Source organism: Pipra filicauda, unplaced genomic scaffold, assembly GCF_003945595.2.
Source record: "Pipra filicauda isolate LSUMZ 115617 unplaced genomic scaffold, ASM394559v2 scaffold56_size3634133_pilon, whole genome shotgun sequence".
NCBI lineage: Eukaryota > Metazoa > Chordata > Aves > Passeriformes > Pipridae > Pipra > Pipra filicauda.
In genome coordinates this window covers 1,953,332-1,971,853 of record NW_024104720.1, presented here as the reverse complement: position 1 = coordinate 1,971,853, position 18,522 = coordinate 1,953,332, and the positions used below count along the sequence as shown (strand labels likewise).

Below are 18,522 nucleotides of genomic sequence, written 5' to 3'. Positions count from 1 at the left end.
CAGTGAAAAACTTCAAAAATATTTTTTTCCCCAGATTGGATTAAAAACAAGCAGCAGATAACAAACCCTGCAATTTCTCTTTTCATCACTGTTATTGTATATATGACAGTGAAAGAAGCAGTCATAGTCCTCCATATTTTCCTATTTCATGAAAGCTTCCTACTTATCATCATGCTAAACTAAAACCCCAGTTATTTTCTAAGGCATTTTCGAAGCAGCAAGATCTGTTTTGAGTCATTTAGAAAGGCTCTTTAGGAAAACTGTGTTCTCTATTTTCTATAAAAAGCTGAGTACTAATCAAAAATAACCAAAAAAAGAGAAACATTTCCTCAAAGATATAAGTTAAGTGAACTATGAATTTGAATACCAAGAATGAGCCAAAAGTTCCTACTCCCTGTTGTAGCCACTGGACATTTTTCTCTGTGAGCACTGCAAGAGTTTATTTTCATGAGACCTTGGGATATTTGCATTTTACAAATCCATTTTATGTATACGTATTCATGTGTACCAACAACCTCAAAGTGCATTTTTCTGGTCTGACACCTGATTCTGTACCACTGGAGAGAAAAGTACCATCACTACTGCACCACTGAGAAGAGTGGGTGCAGGATTAACCTCTTAGCAACAATACACTCAAACACGCATTTACAGGCAGATTTTTAGTCTTGTCACCCAACTGACAAAATACATTTTCCCTGTAAACAGTCAAAATCATTTCTCCTTTGTGGAGACTGATTTCCATGACAGATATCAGTCACAGTTGCTTATGGTTATATGCATATTTTGTGGTAACTATTATTAGTTGTAGTTTTTCAGTCAAAATTAAACCACTTTTGCTAAAGTTTAAAAAATTTCTCTGTAAAAACAGATAGAGATCAAGAGGAAGATGTTGATAAATTGCAGTCTGGTTATGGAATATCTAATACAGAAAAAATAGCCTTAAATTGACAAATAAGAAAAATTACAAATGTACTTATTTTTAGTAATGAAAAAAACCAGCAACTTGGAAGACCTGTGAAAACATCAGGGAAATTTCAGGTAAAAGACTGCATCAAAGGTTACTCAGAGACCACTTGCAATTAAAGAGAAAATAATCTGCAGAAGTTCAAAATTCATGAAGACTTCTCTATGCAAAAAATAAATCTTCTACAATCTAATTTGCATTTAATATGTGTGCCAGAAACAGTGCAGATATATCTTTTTTAATATCTGTTAGCTTTGGTACATAGTACGGTTCTCTGTCTTCAGAGAACTTCTCTCCCTCCTGCAAAATTTAATTCTCTTGCTTTTGAAATACTAGAACAAAACAGCTACTTTTTAAAGATTTTTTTTATGAAAAGAAATATGTCTTTGTTTAAAACCACAACTAGACATATCATTAGATATGGTGTCTTTTCTCTGTGACTGAATAACTCATCGGCTTTCCAGACACTGGTTTCTATTGCTTGGTTTCACTGCCCATCCAGAACACCAGGTGAGTCTTCAGTTCCCCAGTTTACTCAGAAAATAATAAGTTTTGCTCAGATTACGAGGGAAATACGGTTGTGATATTTACCTGTCACCTTCTTTTAAAATTAAGTGTAATTTGAAATGAAAATGGGAAGGGAAGGTTTGGGAAGGGAAGGTTTGGGAAGGGAAGGTTTGAGAAGGTTTGGGAAGGGAAGGTTTGAGAAGGTTTGGGAAGGGAAGGTTTGGGAAGGGAAGGGAAGGTGTAGCACTAAACCTGCATTATATGGGAAAACTGTTGTTTAAACATGTCTTAAAATGGCTTTTTGTGGTCTCTTTGCAAACACATGCTTCTTCTTCCCAACACCCCCCACGACAAGTGTTATCCCATGCAGGAATGTCCTGAGAAGATATCCTGAGGTGTTCTCATTGGCCCCTTTTAACCCCTTCCTACTGGTTGTTAACCCCTTCCTGCAACCTGTAATTGGTTACTCTGTGAATCTTCCTAACCCTATAAATGTAACCCCCCCAACAATAAACGCCCTCTTGCCTCCTCTCCACGCCCGGTGTGCTGTTTCTGTGCCTGCCATGGGACCACGTGCGTGGGGGGAGGGGAGGGCACCTCTCCCCTCCAGGCTCAGGACCTGAAGAAACCCCTGGTGCTGGAGTTCCCTCTCCCTATCCACCTCAAGCCGTTGGAATGGTTCCTCAGATGGAAATGGAACTAGAACTGGGCCACCCCACACCATGGGGGGAAAGGGATCCAGAGAAAAGGAAGGGAGGGAAGGTTTGGGAAGGTTTGGGAAGGTTTGGGAAGGGAAGGTTTGGGAAGGGAAGGTTTGGGAAGGGAAGGGAAGGTTTGGGAAGGGAGGGGAAGGTTTGGGAAGGGAAGGTTTGGGAAGGGAAGGTTTGGGAAGGGAAGGTTTGGGAAGGTTTGTTAAGGGAAGGTTTGGGAAGGGAAGGAAAGGTTTGGGAAGGGCAGGTTTGGGAAGGGAAAGGAAGGGAAGGTTTGGGAAGGCAAGGTTTGGGAAGGCAAGGTTTGGGAAGGCAAGGTTTGGGAAGGGAAGGTTTGGGAAAGTTTGGGAAGGGAAGGTTTGGGAAGGTTTGGGAAGGTTTGGGAAGGGAAGGTTTGGGAAGGGAAGGTTTGGGAAGGGAAGGTTTGGGAAAGGAAGGGACGGGAAGGGAAGGGACGGGAAGGGAAGGGACGGGAAGGGAAGGGATGGGAAGGTTTGGGAAGGGAAAGTTTGGGAAGGGAAGGTTTGGGAAGGGAAGGTTTGCGAAGGGAAAGTTTGCGAAGGGACGGGAAGGATGGTGTCAAAGTCATGCTTTCTCTTTTCTGGAGTTTTTGAACTCTTGGAAAAATGTTATGGACACAAGTTTACCCTAAAGGTAAAGAACCATTGTTTTCAAAGAGAAAAAAAATAAGGACGTTTAAAAGTCCATAATTTTCATGCTTCTCAAGAAAATAAATCACATTTTACAGACCCAGCTAACTGATTTTTTGTAAAGAAACGGCAAAATGCATTTATCGGTGGCTAATAAGTAAGATAAAGGTTTTTAGCTTTGTGGTTTTAATTTTTTTTAAAATCATGTTTTATTACATTGGCCATAATAAATCAAATTGTTTGCTATCTCATCCACTGTCTGAGCAGTTCTATTGATCGGTGATGAATGAGTCCCCAAATTGCCTACTGTGTGCTCTATTCATGCACACTGCATTGCTTGTTTCAGCTACGCTTATTGTGAGACCAAAAAAAAACACCAAAGCTGCAGGTGTGGGAAAATTAAGAAGCTTTGCCAAGGAAGGTCAGAACCCTGGATATGCTGAACAGCTCTGAAATACTCTTAGAGGCTGACTTAAGGTGTGAGACATCTGCCTTTCGTTTTCTAACTGTATCTTAACTCAGACAATCGCAAATCAAAAACTATAGGTCTTTTAGAGGCTGGATCATATACTGAGGAACAAAAGGAAATCATAAAGTTGGCTCAGGCAACAATGCTCAACATATAGAAAGCAGATATTCTTTCCTTTCTCTCCTTTCATTGTACATATGTTACTCAACAATGCATTTATAAAAATAAGTAGAAGTCCATTTCCTCATGGCTGGTTTTCTACTTCATTCTTTCACACTCTTCCAAAGGCTTTTAGCTCATCACCACTCATGACACTGAAACCTCAGTGCAGCACTGAATGCTCTTTGTGCTCAGAGATGACACACCAGCTCCTATAAATGACGCAGAGCTGAGCACTGTTTAAATCACTTTTGCTTAAGTGTGGATAATAGCTGACAATTGGCAGAGAATCCAGTTTTGAAGTGTGGCTTCAAGAGAGCTAACATAAGCTTCACTTTGTCCTAAAGATAAATTCCATTCCAACTTTTTAAAAGGACAGCATTTAGAAACCAAAACTGATTAAATAATGTTGTCTCTTTATTTTTCTGGGGTCATCAAAAATGGTCTTCCTCATTATGCTCACAACTGGGGAAAACAACAGTTGTTTCCATCAATGCGTACACAGGCAGCAAAAAAGGAAAAAAGGGTAGTGTACTGTCTTTTTCCTAGGATATGTTTCTTACATTTCTTGGAAAAGACGCGTGTTCAGAGTCAAATGCCCTAACACAAGATTTAGAATCTGACTGGAGGAATCCTTGTTTAAAAATGTGGATTCTAAAGTAAAAATTCAAAATAAAAGTATAGATAAGGCATCTTTTTTTCCCCCAGAAGTGCTAATTTTAACAAAAAGCAGTGACAGCTCATAACTTGGCTACTAATAGATTCTTAATACAGATTTTAGGAACTAGATTCTATCTTTCACCTTGCCACTGCTATTTGTCGCTTTAGAATCTTAAGCCACTAGATTTAAACTTGCATTTGTTTTAAGCTGGAACTTCTACACATTATTCCTCTCAGGCATATTTTGGATATGGAAACAATATGCACTTTTGCATAGTGTATGGCTGTAGAGAAGATGAGAAAATGCTACGGAGCGCTCAAAGCACTTGAAAGGAAAAAATACAAAAATAAAACTGTGAGAAAACTCATGAAAATCACTTAGAAGTCTGGAATAACAATAGCAATAATGAACCATGGAGGGACGAAAATCACATCTTAATGGTCAAAGTTTTGTATTAATTACAGTTCATCACTGTCATATCTTTCAGAGTGTTGTCCATTTGTTTAAATATTTTCTCAAGGATCTAACCATCTGAGTCACTCAATCAGTGCAATACACATATATGTATATTATAAAATAAGCTTAATTAACATTAAATTCCCTTGCATCATTCAGTAACCTAATATTTTCTGGCAAAAACAACAGAGGAAAATTAAAAATTTAGAAAAAGATATTCTGGTTTTCACTTGGGTGACATTTTAATTTCTAAAAATTTCAAAATGCTACAGTGCTTAGAAACTACATTTGATGACCCACAGGTAACAATTCAATATTCACATCACATATATAGTAACAAAAAATCATACTATCACACCATGTTTAGCAAAATACAGAATGAAAATCAGAAACCTCTCTGTTTTAAATCATTCACTGCAGTCCTAGCTTTTACATTTCCACTGTCTTTGACAGCTTCAGAAGAGATTTGATTCCTACATCTGCCTTCCACCTTTGATCCAGCAAATGAAAAATGCAGCCAAATAATCAGTGGGTGCTCATGGAGTCACAGCCACAAGCAATGAAAGCCATTTAAAAAGACAGCCATAATATTTTCTACCATACTTCAAAATCCAGTAGCACATATAAGTACTAGCTCAGGGAACAGTGTTGCCTTAATTCCAAAGACCAAACTTTGATTTATCCAAGCCTAGATTACCAACAAAGCCACTGTGCACTTCCTACAGCAACCAAAAGATGTTTACAGTAAACCTAGTGACCCCCTGATGACTTTTAGTCCCAAAGGCAGGACTGACAATGTGGAATTTTTTACCAGGTTAGCCAGTTTCATGGTCCTTGCTTTGCACAACATGCTTTGAGTCACTGGTTTGCCAAGGTGAAATAGTTCTTTCTTTAAAAACATAGGCCTCACTTTCTACAGATCAAGCATTTTGGACAACTGCTTTCTGAAGGAGACATTGAATCAGAACTGGCTAAAATTCTTATATTTTTATGTTATTGAAAAAGTAATTGCACTATGTAACACTTAACAGCTAAGTTTAACCATGCACAGATGCAGCTGCCGCTAAAACAAGGAGCAGAATTCATTCCAGATAGTCATTATGCTAGATCTTTGAAGGCTACAGAGGAAATGAGCACGGACTTTCTAATAAAGCATTTACAAGCCAATTATGAATTTTGTGCTTTTCTAGACTGGAAAGACTGGCTACTATACTAAGACATTCAAAAGAGCTAAACAGTATTATGCATACATGAAAATAACATGAAATTGCAGCTTTCACCACAGTATTATATATAAGTATTTTATATTTGACATGGCAAAGTTGTACATGAAAAGGTATATTCTGCTACATTTACCATGAAGGAATCGTTTTATCACTCAGGGATGGATTATTTATTTATTGATCAGAAGAGCTACCTGAAACTCTGACTTTCTCTAATTATCCATCTTTGCTACCATTGAGTAGGCACTGGAGAAATGATACTACCCTCTTCGAAATCAGCACATAAGCTAATCTACTGATAATTCTAAGAGATCTGGGGAAATGATTTTAAATAAACTTCTTTGTTGAATACTCAGAGCACTCTGCAGAGGATTAACTGAAACCTGAAGCAATGAGTGGCGATGTCACATGCATTCTGCATTTCCACCCCAGACTGTTGAAACACAGAAATTAAGGTCAAAAAAAAAAGTCATTACCAAAATGATTTTAGATTTCTATATCCTTTGTCTACTGTCTGAACCAGTGAACCTCAGAGTAACAGGAACACCAGTAAGCAGCCTTGCACTGTACTGGTTACTTGTACCAGAGACCAGTACAATACCTGTGAATTTGCTTACACTTTGACATACACACATTGTGATTCATATTCACAATTTTTTTGAAAGGAATGAAACAAAAGGTCCTAACCTGAGACACCATTTTTGTAACTTTGCCAACCTGGCAACAAAGCATGTTTTATGTTAATCTTGTATCTAGATTCACAAGGCACGAAAGTATACAAGGATTAATTTTTTTCCATATTATGTTCTTCAAGTATGCTCAAACAAGCTACAAAAGGTCACACATTTCAATTATTAAAAAACACACAAGGATGGAGTAACATGTTTTATAACCCTTTATAAACTTTCTAAACAACACATAAGTATTAAACAATTTCCTTGGACTTAATACCCTTCATTGTCTTGATCTTTCTCTTCTATTTTTAAAAGCCAAAATCAAAATGTTTTTTGTGTTGATCTTATTTTCATTGTAATTTACTTTCTAGCTGATTTTGAAAGCTGTTTTAAAGTTCTAACTTAAGTGAAAAAGCAGCTACTGCACAAGAAAATCCCTGGGAAGAAATGTGATTTATGTAGATGAGTTTGTTAACAAAATTTACACATAAATGAGAACTTTTTTCCATCCTGGTTGCTATTACAAAGAAACACTGGGAAGTAAATTATCTGTAGAAGAGTACAAGATAAAAAATGTATTAAAAGCTGTAAGAATGAAATTGAAATGTCAAACATAGTTACTTATAAAAAACAGGTGATAGACTCCTCGTAAGCTACCTATTAAAAAGAGTAATCAAATTGAACTAAAATGACTTTACTTCTCCCACTAAACTTGTGGCTCAAATTCTCCACAGCTTTATTGCCTGTTTGCAGAGTTTCATTCACTTCTCGGCACTGCAGGCTTTCTGAAAGTTAAGGCTATATACGACAAGACTCTTTATTACTCACATACAAACCATTTGAATTCTGCTATAGGTTTTCACAAAACCCAGATAAATGCTTCTCAGCAGTAAGATTTTATGCGCGCCATAACCAAGATGTTCTGTAGCCTGCAGAAGAGGGAGATGTGTTGCAAATACGGGTTTTCAAGCTGCAAAAAAGCCGTGAAGCCAAAACTGAGAGACAAGGTCATTGTGAGCAAGGCTGGTCCTGGCTGCAGGACACTTCTTCCTCAGGACCCCTCCTTCCGAACCCCCATCTCATTTCTATCCCCCAGTCCCACCACCCCTGGTTGCCTTCTAGTGGGGTTAGTGACGCCTCCCGCCCAGGACCTGAGGTCCTGGGACAATGGGGCCAGGAGCACAAAGCATAGCGGTGTGACCGGTCTCCTCACCGGCAGGCCTTTTCAAGCTGATGGGAAGTAGGGCCACTTGAGCTGGACATGGCTGGCTTGTCAGTTCCTGACAACAAACTGTGTTTGGTACGCAGTGCTTTCATCGGCAGTGTCATGCTTTTGTCCAGCGCCAGGCTGACTTTCCTCGGGTCAGTTTCTGGCTTTTGCAGATGGGCAACTGTGTTGAGAAATCCACCCAAGCAGAAAGGGCCCCCCCTGGCTGGTGATTTCTCACATTTAATTACTTGATTTTCCTTTTCTGCAGTCAGGAAGAAAATGGAATTACATCATGCACCATGTAGCCTTGGAAAAGGACCAATTGTTTCTAATAGAGCCGCTGGCGACAGGCACAATACATGCGCTCCTTGTTTCACATTGGATATTAGATCCTCCAAACAAGTCTGAGTACTCCTGCTTGGAGGATCCTCAATAGGGAACAAAGGAGACCAGGCTTTTTCTGTGTCACTCCCAGCACCCCACAAAAAGGAAATCTTTATTTAAGGCACGCTTCACTCTTTTTCCCACTTTCCAATCATCTTCTGAGACAGCAAATGGTTTGAAGAGCAACAGTTTGCTACATGTAATTAGTGAGCTGATATTTTATTCTACCCACCAATAATTAGTTATGTGCATACCTCTACCACTTCACCTAACTGCAGACATGCCTGCTTGTAAATTTGTAGTCACCAAGAAGTATGTGATGGCCCTATGATACTTGGCTCTGGGATTGTACAGTAATGACAGTTTATTAAATCAAGTATGTTTACCACAGGCAGACATATTATGTTACAGATCTTGTGCAGATGTTCCAGTATGGTTTATATTTTAAAAACCCAACCAATCAAACAAACAAACAAAAAACCCACAAGAATTATCATGTTTGATCAGATCAGTGAGGCATCACACTCAGTACTGGGTCTCTAATGGCAGCCTATGGAGGATGGCTATGGAGAAGCGCGGGTACACAGAATAATAACTCTCAAGAACACAGCATACTTGTCAAAAAAATACATAGAAGTACTTCCTTAGAATACCCTCCCCGCTTGCAGTGATTTGCGGCTTAATGACTTTGTGAGCCAAAGTATTTAATAGCAATGGATGGACTTCCCTCTTACCGATCTTGGTATTAGTGACACGCTCAGGCCTTGTCGCACAAAATATCTAAAAACACTTTCCCCAATCACCTCCCAGCCTCAAGGAAGATGCATGCCTGATGATCACCCGGGTACACTTTTCTTCCCAGCACATGTTCACTTGCATCCCTGTCACAACTGAATTTCAGTACCTGTGCTCCTAAACAGGTATTCAAGATCTTCGGAGAAGTTATTTCTTCCAGGTGCTAAAAAATGTACGCATAGTTCTAAAACAAGGCTTTCATCAGCAACAAGTTTTAAACTAATAAACCTACAGGAAAAATGCAGGCAAACCAAACGTATTTCTGTTAACTGCTGGAGATGAGGGTCACTAGTATCCATGTTAAAACATTTCTCCTCTTCTCCTAGCAGTATCAATCTCTGTGTGTGAAATGCATGAGATGAGAGCGGTTCTTTCATGCCATACGTGGACAGGAGGCCACAGAGTCACTCTACATCAAAAAGCAGGCCCAGAACACAATCATGATCAATGGAAGGGCATGGAGGAACGTTTGTAGCAAGCAGACTTCAGACAGGGAGCATCATCAGGACAGGATGAGAGGAAGAGTAGATGGTACCAGCTGATGATAGATCTGAAATAAAAATTACTGGACATCACTGCTTCCCAGACAATTCTGCAGATGTATTTATCAGAGAACTTCTTACTGCTAATAACATTAAGGTATAAATGTAGTATTACCCCTGTTATTTATTCCAAACAACAGGCCTTTAGGACTGACAATATCTATGCAGATACAGCATGGTCCTGTACCAAGAGAGGCAGAAATCTCTAAGCTTTCGCTGAGAACTTTTAGATTCAATATTAATGAACAATGCAATATGAGTCCATATGGCTGGTGAGGCCTGAGCTGGAATTCATAGGATATCAGTCAGTGTACTGCAGGTTTCAGGTCTTATATATATTTTAAGATAAGAGTTTGTTTTAATGGTATGTTAAGCCACTGATGTCAATAATGAAAGAGAAGCGACAGATGTGCCTGCACAGATCAACTAAGCTTTTTTAATGTTTTTAAATTATTTGTTGTGTTGCAGACCTACATTACCTAACAAAAGAAAAATAGATTTGACTGATATACAGTCTAATTACTTATACTAAATTTAGTCGAAAGTAGGAATTTCTCTTTCATGCATGTCTTTTGATATGTTTTTTAATGAACATGAACTGGAACAACTTATTTTGATGTTTTCAAACCAGTGGCTGCTTTTGTCACAACAATAAAATATCAAGTTTACAAATAATAATTCTCTAGAAGAACAGAAAGCAGTAGAAAAAGCACATTAAAAGAGACTTTACAGGAATTTATGACAAACTAGGCTTAACACAAAAAGTACATTTGCCAAAACCAGAAGTTTTGCCTGAAAAAAAAAAAAAGAAATTTATTTTCTGGTAGTTTGTCAGTCAGGAAAAGAAATCCGAACATGTAAAACATACAGGGTTGAACACAGAAGATATAAATCACTGCACTTCAAATTGGACCTCCACTCTGGGCTTCCCACAATGCACTCTTTTTTAGATGCATCCACCAAAAACATACACAAACCTGATCAGAGTGATAGGTTAATGGAGTTGGATGACACCACAGTCACTCTTGGCAGCTGAGGCCTAGTTAGATTATAGATATCTATGTTATAAAACTGCACCACGGTCATGCTCTGCCTAAAACTATGACAGAGGTAAGGAATCTGGGTGAATACAATGTACAAGCAGTAAGTCTAAATCACATGTTTAACAGTGTTAGTGGGCAACTGGCTCTCCTGGTGCAAGCTAACATTCAGTGTAGTCTGTAGTGGCTTGATAACCTATAGTTTCTAAAAAGTTCACCATATCTTAAAGAAGGAGAAATCTGCTGAAAACAGTGAGAAAATTCTGCTAAAAGGAATAACAACTGCCCAGCAAAAGTGCTAAAACCACATTAACAGTCTAGGGGAAGGAATGAAGATGGATAACTGCTGCACAGTGTGGCAGAGCAAAGACTGAAGACCTTCTTCCAGAAGGTGAGATGATGAGTACTGGATGAGCTGAAGAGTTCCTTGATGTGAGAACTCATTAAAACTTGTCATAGCTGCTCTCTCTACAAGCTTGTGGAATAATATGAAACAATTAAGGTACAATTATATATATCTTCTGGACAGGCTGTCTGTATCAATTCATAATCAGTTACTGGTATCTCCATGATTTTGACAATGCCTTCAGCTCAAACTTTCCCATATAACACTCTAGTCATCATATCAGACACTAGGCAAAGTTCATTCCTTAATTACATTTACTCTGATTAATTTAAATTCATTTTCGTGACAGTGGTTTGTATTGTGCTGAACTACCATTAATATCCAAAAGTTGTACTAAATAATCCAGTTTTGAGTTTGTCACATACCTGGCAGCATCATGAACATCTCTGCATTATTTTAACATCTGTATTGCAAGTCATGGTTTAGACAACTTTCTCTGCCCCCTTTAAGTAAGTGTTATTTTCACAGTAATGCATGACTTCAAAACAACAGCAAAGGGCATGGTGCTTTCCTGGCAGTTATTGTAAAGGTGAAATTGATATCTTTGAAATGCCACAAGTAAACACAGGGCTCAACATGTAATGAAGCCCACACATCCTAAACTAATACAGGTAGCATCAACTCGGAGCTTGAGCTAGATAAAAACTCAAACTATGTTTCCTGGATGCTTGCTTTAGACAGCACTGCTTTCCCATGATCACAGAACTCTGACTGTATTTTAAGTCAGTATTCGCATGTAAAGAACATTTGTTAATTGCCCATTCTAACATACTGTGAAACGCGCGAGCTCAACACAACTGAGGACTTAGAGCCGGTTTGACTTGTATCAAGTGGGAGCATTGAAAAGGCAACTTCAAAACTTAGGGATTGTTTTAAGTGGTTTAAACCTATCCTCTAAGCCAACTCTGTTGCTAAAGAGCTGCAGAGGTTTAAAATAAAAATAACACATTCTTAGCCTGTTTGCATTTCCTATTCAAAGAGCTTGTTCATCTTTAATCTTAACTCTTTATCTCCAGAACCTTGAATGGGGGAAAAAGACAGAGACTAAACCAGAATCCTTTGCTCTATCAACAGATACATGGGAATTAGAAAATAACCCTCTGCTCATTTGCCAATAGCTTTTGCAAGTCATCTAATTAGATGATTAAGTCATTAAAGGGATATGCGCATCTGAAAAGCCTCTAGTCAGCCTCTGAAATCAGAGGAGATAAAGACAAGACTCATTTCTTTTTTCTCTTACACTGAAAAGGTAATTAATCCATTTAACTCTGCCTAGCAGTGCTTTTCTGTAGTAAAAAGGAGAAACTGAAGCAGGATAGCTTTTCAGAAACACTCTTTGAAACACCAGAATGACAAATGCCTCTTTCTTTTGCATGCCACATGAAGAGGTTAGGCTTAGCCCCCAGTGGTCAAAATTATTTAGACAAGAGATTCAGCAGCAGTGTGTGTAATACTGACTTTGGTATTTGGGATGTTACTACCTGCTAATTGGACTTTGTTGCAGCTCAGTAGAAAGTCTCCCTCCAGAGCAGCACCTAAGGCTGGTAAATAGAATTTTGGAAAGAAAATTATTTAGCATCATTCACCTCCTCCAAAACAGGTTTCACAGAATTAATCTTGGAGCGTGTCACCTGCAGGATAGGGGATGATTTCCAAACAGTAAAAACGATGTGTTGTTATTTCCAGGCCTTTACCGTAAAACTGAAAGTAGCATGTTGGAAATGACACGCAAACACGTGTGCTACCTTAGCAACTAAAGTACTGCATTTCAAACTGTGAAAAAAACTAGTGCTCCAACGCTCAGAATTGTTAAGATCTCCATCTCTGTAAGGTCTGAAGCTTAATCTCTGTTAATACATGTTGATATTTTCAATACAACACAACTATTAAGAAATAAAGGCAAGGTCAGCAGGAAGAAACAGAGCTCAAGAAAACCTTAATCCATGATGCTGTTGTAGGGTCTTGTGAGACCAGAGAGCGCCACCCATGTTGCAATAGCTCATCCTCAGCACTTCACCTGTGTGAGAGGATCTGAACATAGGTGGCAGTAGACAGAGGTCTTATGCTCTGCTTTGCAATTCACCTCCCTAGAATTAAATTGGTGAATGAGGTAAAGAAAAAAAGATGAGCTTAAAACAAGAAACCTTTTGCCTCTAATTCACTAGTCTAGAATTTTTCCTGGGTCTAGCGGCAGAAATCCCAGCAACAACTATACAGCACAAATGGCAATATCAAACACGGAAATATTATTTTAGCTAACTGACATTGTTATTCTAAAACCTAACAAATCTATGTCAAAACAATTTCTAGTTTTGAGCCACAGTTGGAGTAAAATCTTATGTACTCACACATTTTTTGTACTTACAGTGCTGTAAGTTAACTTAGAACATTATATGATTTCCACAATAATTTTTTGAGAGAGTTCAGCAGAGTTCCTGTTATTCTACTGTATGTAACGTTAGAAGTGATTCAGTACTGTACCAGGGGCAAGGAAAGACAGATAAATCACTCTGAAAGATTTAGTACACATTTCAGCGCACATTTTAGTAGCACATTTTGACTGAAATTTTCAGTGACATTAACAGAGACAAAAAACTTGATGTATGGACAGACAACACTCTCCAGGTTTTGTGACTAGACTATTGTGATGTGTCTGCTTATATGCATACTTCCTTGGGAGGGAGGGTGCAAGAAATGAATCAAAATCTTCATGAAATACTATAGATCCTTAAATATCCATGAATTGTCAAAGGAGTCCAAATATTTCATTTAAGAGTCAATTGGCATCTTGATATCAAATAGATATACTGCCAGGATGTGTTCCTTTAGGCAAAATGATTATCAGTCATCCTTAGTTGACAGCAATTTAATAATAATACCAATATGAATTATTAATTTCTAACAATACTACAAATACATTGAAAATTTCTTGTCAACCCTTGCCTAGAAGGTAATAAATGAAACTTCCCCCAGATAAACTGAAATAAAACTCTCAAGCCCTTATTTTTCTCTGAAAAATGCAAATGGATGAAAGAGCATTAACTTAGTAAATGTTCTTTATTCATTCTTCAATAGTTCTTGCTCACTTAAATCCTTGTAATAACTTTGGTTTTTTCTTGTTTTTAATAGTATCTATATTTGACATTCACAAAACAAATATCTACTTCTCACCTCTTATGATAAGACAGTAGTTCTTTCTGTCCCACACTAATTAGCACAACTCTGTATTATAAAATAATTTCAATTTCAAATATAAAAAGAGGAGTGGTCAATTGGCAAAGGAATATGTGACTTGAGGATGTCCTGTCCTAATAATTTTCTAGTCTCTAAAACTAGTTTTGTTTTTTGGATTTTTTCTAGTTTCTTAAAAAAACTAACTAGTACAGGAATGGCCAGTCCAAAATATAAGTAGATCACAAGGTGATGTGGGTTATTTTAATCTATATGCAAGTTCACTATGAGAAATCAGAAAAAACAAGCAACAGTAACAGTGTTTAAGTACCTAAGCGATTATTTTGAATTCTATATTTGATATATGAACGTTATTTTCATAATTATAGAAAAAAGACAACATATTATTTCATATCTTAGCATATCCTAGCTTTGCAGGGAAGGGGAGCAAAGCTGAAAAACCTTAGGCTACAAACTCAGCCTCCAGCAAAAAAAACCTGCCACTGTCTTGCCAGAGTGGCCCTTGAGAAACCTGTAAATAAACATTTTTTTTTCTTATTGTACACAATATTTCCTTCCTTCCCTATTGCAATTTACATTACATACTTTTGACTGAAGGCAATAACAACTATACCAGGAAAAGAAACACATTTCAAAGGATGTCTAGATAGCAAGCTCTCGATGGTTGAAATCCTTCAAACAGCGTAACTTGCAAATGTAACCAACTTACCATACCATAAAGCAAACTCACTTAAATTATTAGTTGAAGTAAAGATATTTGGTAGCTTGTTGAAAATTTCTAGCAGCTAGCATTCCAGATGCAGTGAAAAAGTATTTTTGCCAGGATACCATAGCATATTTAGGTATTCTAACCTACTGATGAAACATCCTTACTTGCAAACATTTAATGAGATAGTTTTACGTGCTAAGTATGTACTTTATCCATAAATCAATCTTTAAATGAAATGTATGCATATGTAATAAAATGAAAGAAAGGAGTGTAAGAGAAACAAAGAAAAAGTGCAACAACAGCTGTTGCAAAACAGTCACATAGAAAACAGATGATATGCTGCCAGTAATTAACAGGTAGCAATTAGGTCAAGATTAGAAAAACAAGACAACCAGCAGGGCAGAACAACTCTGGATGGCCGCTAATTTACCAGGGAGGACTTCAGGAAGTAACTAACATATCTGTATAAAAGAGACAATTAAAATCCACTTTTAGGGCTCAGGTAAAGACTTATTTAAATATATTTATGTGTATATTCAGTGTAAGGAATAAATCAGCATTGCAAATCTCTGTTATCACAAATTTCCCTCTTCCTTTTTTATCTTAGGTCAGGCTACCATTTCTAAAACCTTCTTAAAGCATTAGCAGGCTCCTACTTCCTTTTTTTCACCTTTGATTTCTTTCTTATTTTTGCCAGCTGCTTCATTCATACCTCCTATACACTAAGGGCTCCCCCTGTACACAAATTCCCACAATGCAGTTGAGTAAAGAGTGTATGCAGGAGCTAAAAGAGGATATTTTCAGTCTGTCCAATGTTAGGTTTAAATATTTGTTGTCTAAAGTTGTTTTGCCAGTGCAAAACCATCAAAATGCCATCAAAACTGTAATCTTCCTGGCTGGCATAGGTCATGAGAGTAAGTTTGATGTAAGTAAGCTTTAAGTATCACAGTCAGAGTTAAACATCAAAGCTTAACAACATTTTCCAATGCAAAAATTATTTATTGCACTTTTTTCCCACATGACCTTTTCCAGAGTCAGTACCAGACAAGCTCCAAGTCGTGCTGTGCAAAATCTTAAGATGTTAGTACCCCACCAGTCTGTTCTTCCCAAAAAACAGTCAGCAAATGGGCAAAGCTGACTTAGTTTGGCTGCTTAGCATCAACCCACTGCCACTGGTGAGGTAAGCCCTTAGATTTCTTGCTGATGCAGCTGAGGTGCAGAAACATGTTCCCATTCTGTAGTGGGGACAGTAACCTCCCAGATGGAGAAGCCAGTTACGGACTCAAAATTGATGCCTCTAAAATCATTACAGGTCTTCTTTGATTGCCATAACAGAATTCCTCAAATCAGCAAAATGGTCTTGAAAAGAAATTTTTCAGACTGCATATCATCTTCCTAAAAAGCATATCCATTGACTTCCATTATTATATCACTTTGAAGTCAGTTGTATGATTCTCACAAAATGTCAAATGTGCAATGACTTGTCAGGCTTTATTTTAGGCATTTATCCCCTTTGGATTGAACAGGATATAATAGTAATAATGAAAGGAAAAACACAAGCTGTTTCTATCCCAGGATTTATCTCTGCTCAATTCAACCTTGTTTTGCTCTTCAGACAAAGTGATAACTTGAAGAGAAATGACCAGAGCTTTTTGGAGCACGGTAATGCCATCTCAAACAATCCTCTATCAGACCTTGGCATGCCCCCTCTCCTGTATTCTCTCCTGAATTCAGCAGGAGGCTTCCAATATGACAACTGATCTACTAGACTTCCTACTGAACAAGCCAGAGCTTTATATTGGATAAGCCACTTTAAAGGTAGCTGTGAGGAGCCTGCCAGCCATGAGCTGCATGCAGATGAAAGTGAATAATGCAACATGCAGCATGCAGCAATATTCTGCCAGTACTGATTCCATCTGCACAACAAATACTCATCATGTTCACACAGACGGCACCTGAATCAATTATAATCTTTCAAGAAGGGTAAAAACAAAGACCTACGTTTTCAAAGCAAATGTCACCAAAACAGTTAAAAAAGACAAAAGCCAGGTAAAAATATGAACAGAAAAGATCTCTTGATTGCTCTTCTCATTGTATACTGCATGGTGAGGGTTTTTTCTCCTGTTTGAAGGGTCAGAATAAAAAGTCTGAAGTAAAAACCATGTTTAAGTTTTCATCTTTGAAAGGATCTACTCTTGGAAAGAGAAGAGCTGAAAATATTTTAACACAACAGGATCAAACTAACAGTGCCACTCACTATCAGAAAGTAAAATACAGTTGAAGCATGCTATTTTCAAACTTTTTTACCCTAAAGAATAATGAGCTTTCTAGTGAAGCTAGGGAAAGCTAGCTTCCACAGAAACCACTCATTTCTGCTGCGGAAAAATAATGCCCACTTAAACACATTTGATAATTGAGACACAGAATGCACATACAAAGTATGCATTTTTCTATGCTCTCAGAGAAGAAAACATAGGTACAGAATGCACAAACATCTTAAACCTGCCAAATTAAAACAATGGGATACACCTGGAGTCTCACAATCTTTTATTACGTAGTATGCTAAGTGGTGTTGCAAACTGCTTATACCAAAAAAACCCAAAACCCCTATGTTTTATCTTCAAGCTTTCTTTTCCATTTACCTGCATCAATTAAAACAAGCAAGTAGACACATATACCACAACATAATTAAATAATAACTTTGTTCACACCTTCTACTCATCCCTTGCTCCCAAGGCAGTTTCTGTGCAGCCGATAGCACCCCCTTTGGCTCGTGGAATGAATTAAGAAGGTGCTCCTTCAAAGAAAACCAAAACCACATCCAGGTTAGTGGTTATTTGAAGGCCTTGTGACCCACCATGGTCATGTCCACCTCAGACTGAAAGAAAATGTGTTTTAATTGTGTTTAAATACTTTTAGTTGCTAATTTTATTCAGTGAGGAACTCAAGTAGTTGTTGTTTGAATGTACTATTTAGGCTGTCAATCAACATTATGCAATCCTAATCTAAGTAAAAGACACCAAAATATATATGTAATGTTCAGTTATTTTCACAGTAATTATGCATGAAGTTTACCAACTTCATGCAGACAGGGAAGGTATGAATGTCCTTTTCACAGTCTAATAAAAGGCTGCACAAAGTCAAATTTTAATACTACACTTAGTTATCGATGAAATGTTGCACTGCTATGAGAAAAAAACAGAAGTTAGACAAATTCAAACTATTGTCCACTGAACATTTCCTTCCTTTACAAAGACAATTTCAAGATGTTCAGATATGTCAAAAAAAGTCATACCAAAAATTCAAATAGTTGTTTTTCTCAGTTTCAGTGAGATATCTGGAGTCCATCAAATAGGATATAGCTGTGAATCATAGTCTTACAGCATGAAAAATAAAAAATCACAAATGCTGTTTTCCTCTGATCTTTGTTATATTTGCCTACACCTTTACAAAAGCCACAGAAATATGTGAAGTAATATGAATTCATGATGAGGGAGATGAGTGACTTTTGCTGTTCACAACTGCAGAAAACAGCAGTCTTTCCTCCCTATTCAGTGCCTCTCTGGAATGGAAAAATCTGTCTCTAATTTTCCATTTACCTTAAGTGGTAGATTAGAAAACATTCCCAAGTGGAATTGTAAATCTTTGACTGCACTCCTTAAAAAGCAAAGACTTTTGCTTTCTTTCAAAAATGAGTTACCCAAGCCTATAGTGAAGAAAACTGATTTTGCCACAATCTAGTATATGCTTAATATGAGGTATTTATAGATT

At 37.5% G+C, this 18,522-nt stretch overlaps 1 long non-coding RNA gene across 2 annotated transcripts in view; it reads right to left on the bottom strand.

Moving 5' to 3' along the window:
* The window catches only part of LOC120324521, a 104,210-nt gene that overhangs the window by 61,636 nt on the left and 24,052 nt on the right, over positions 1–18,522 (bottom strand). The gene's annotated exons all lie outside the window — the stretch shown is intronic.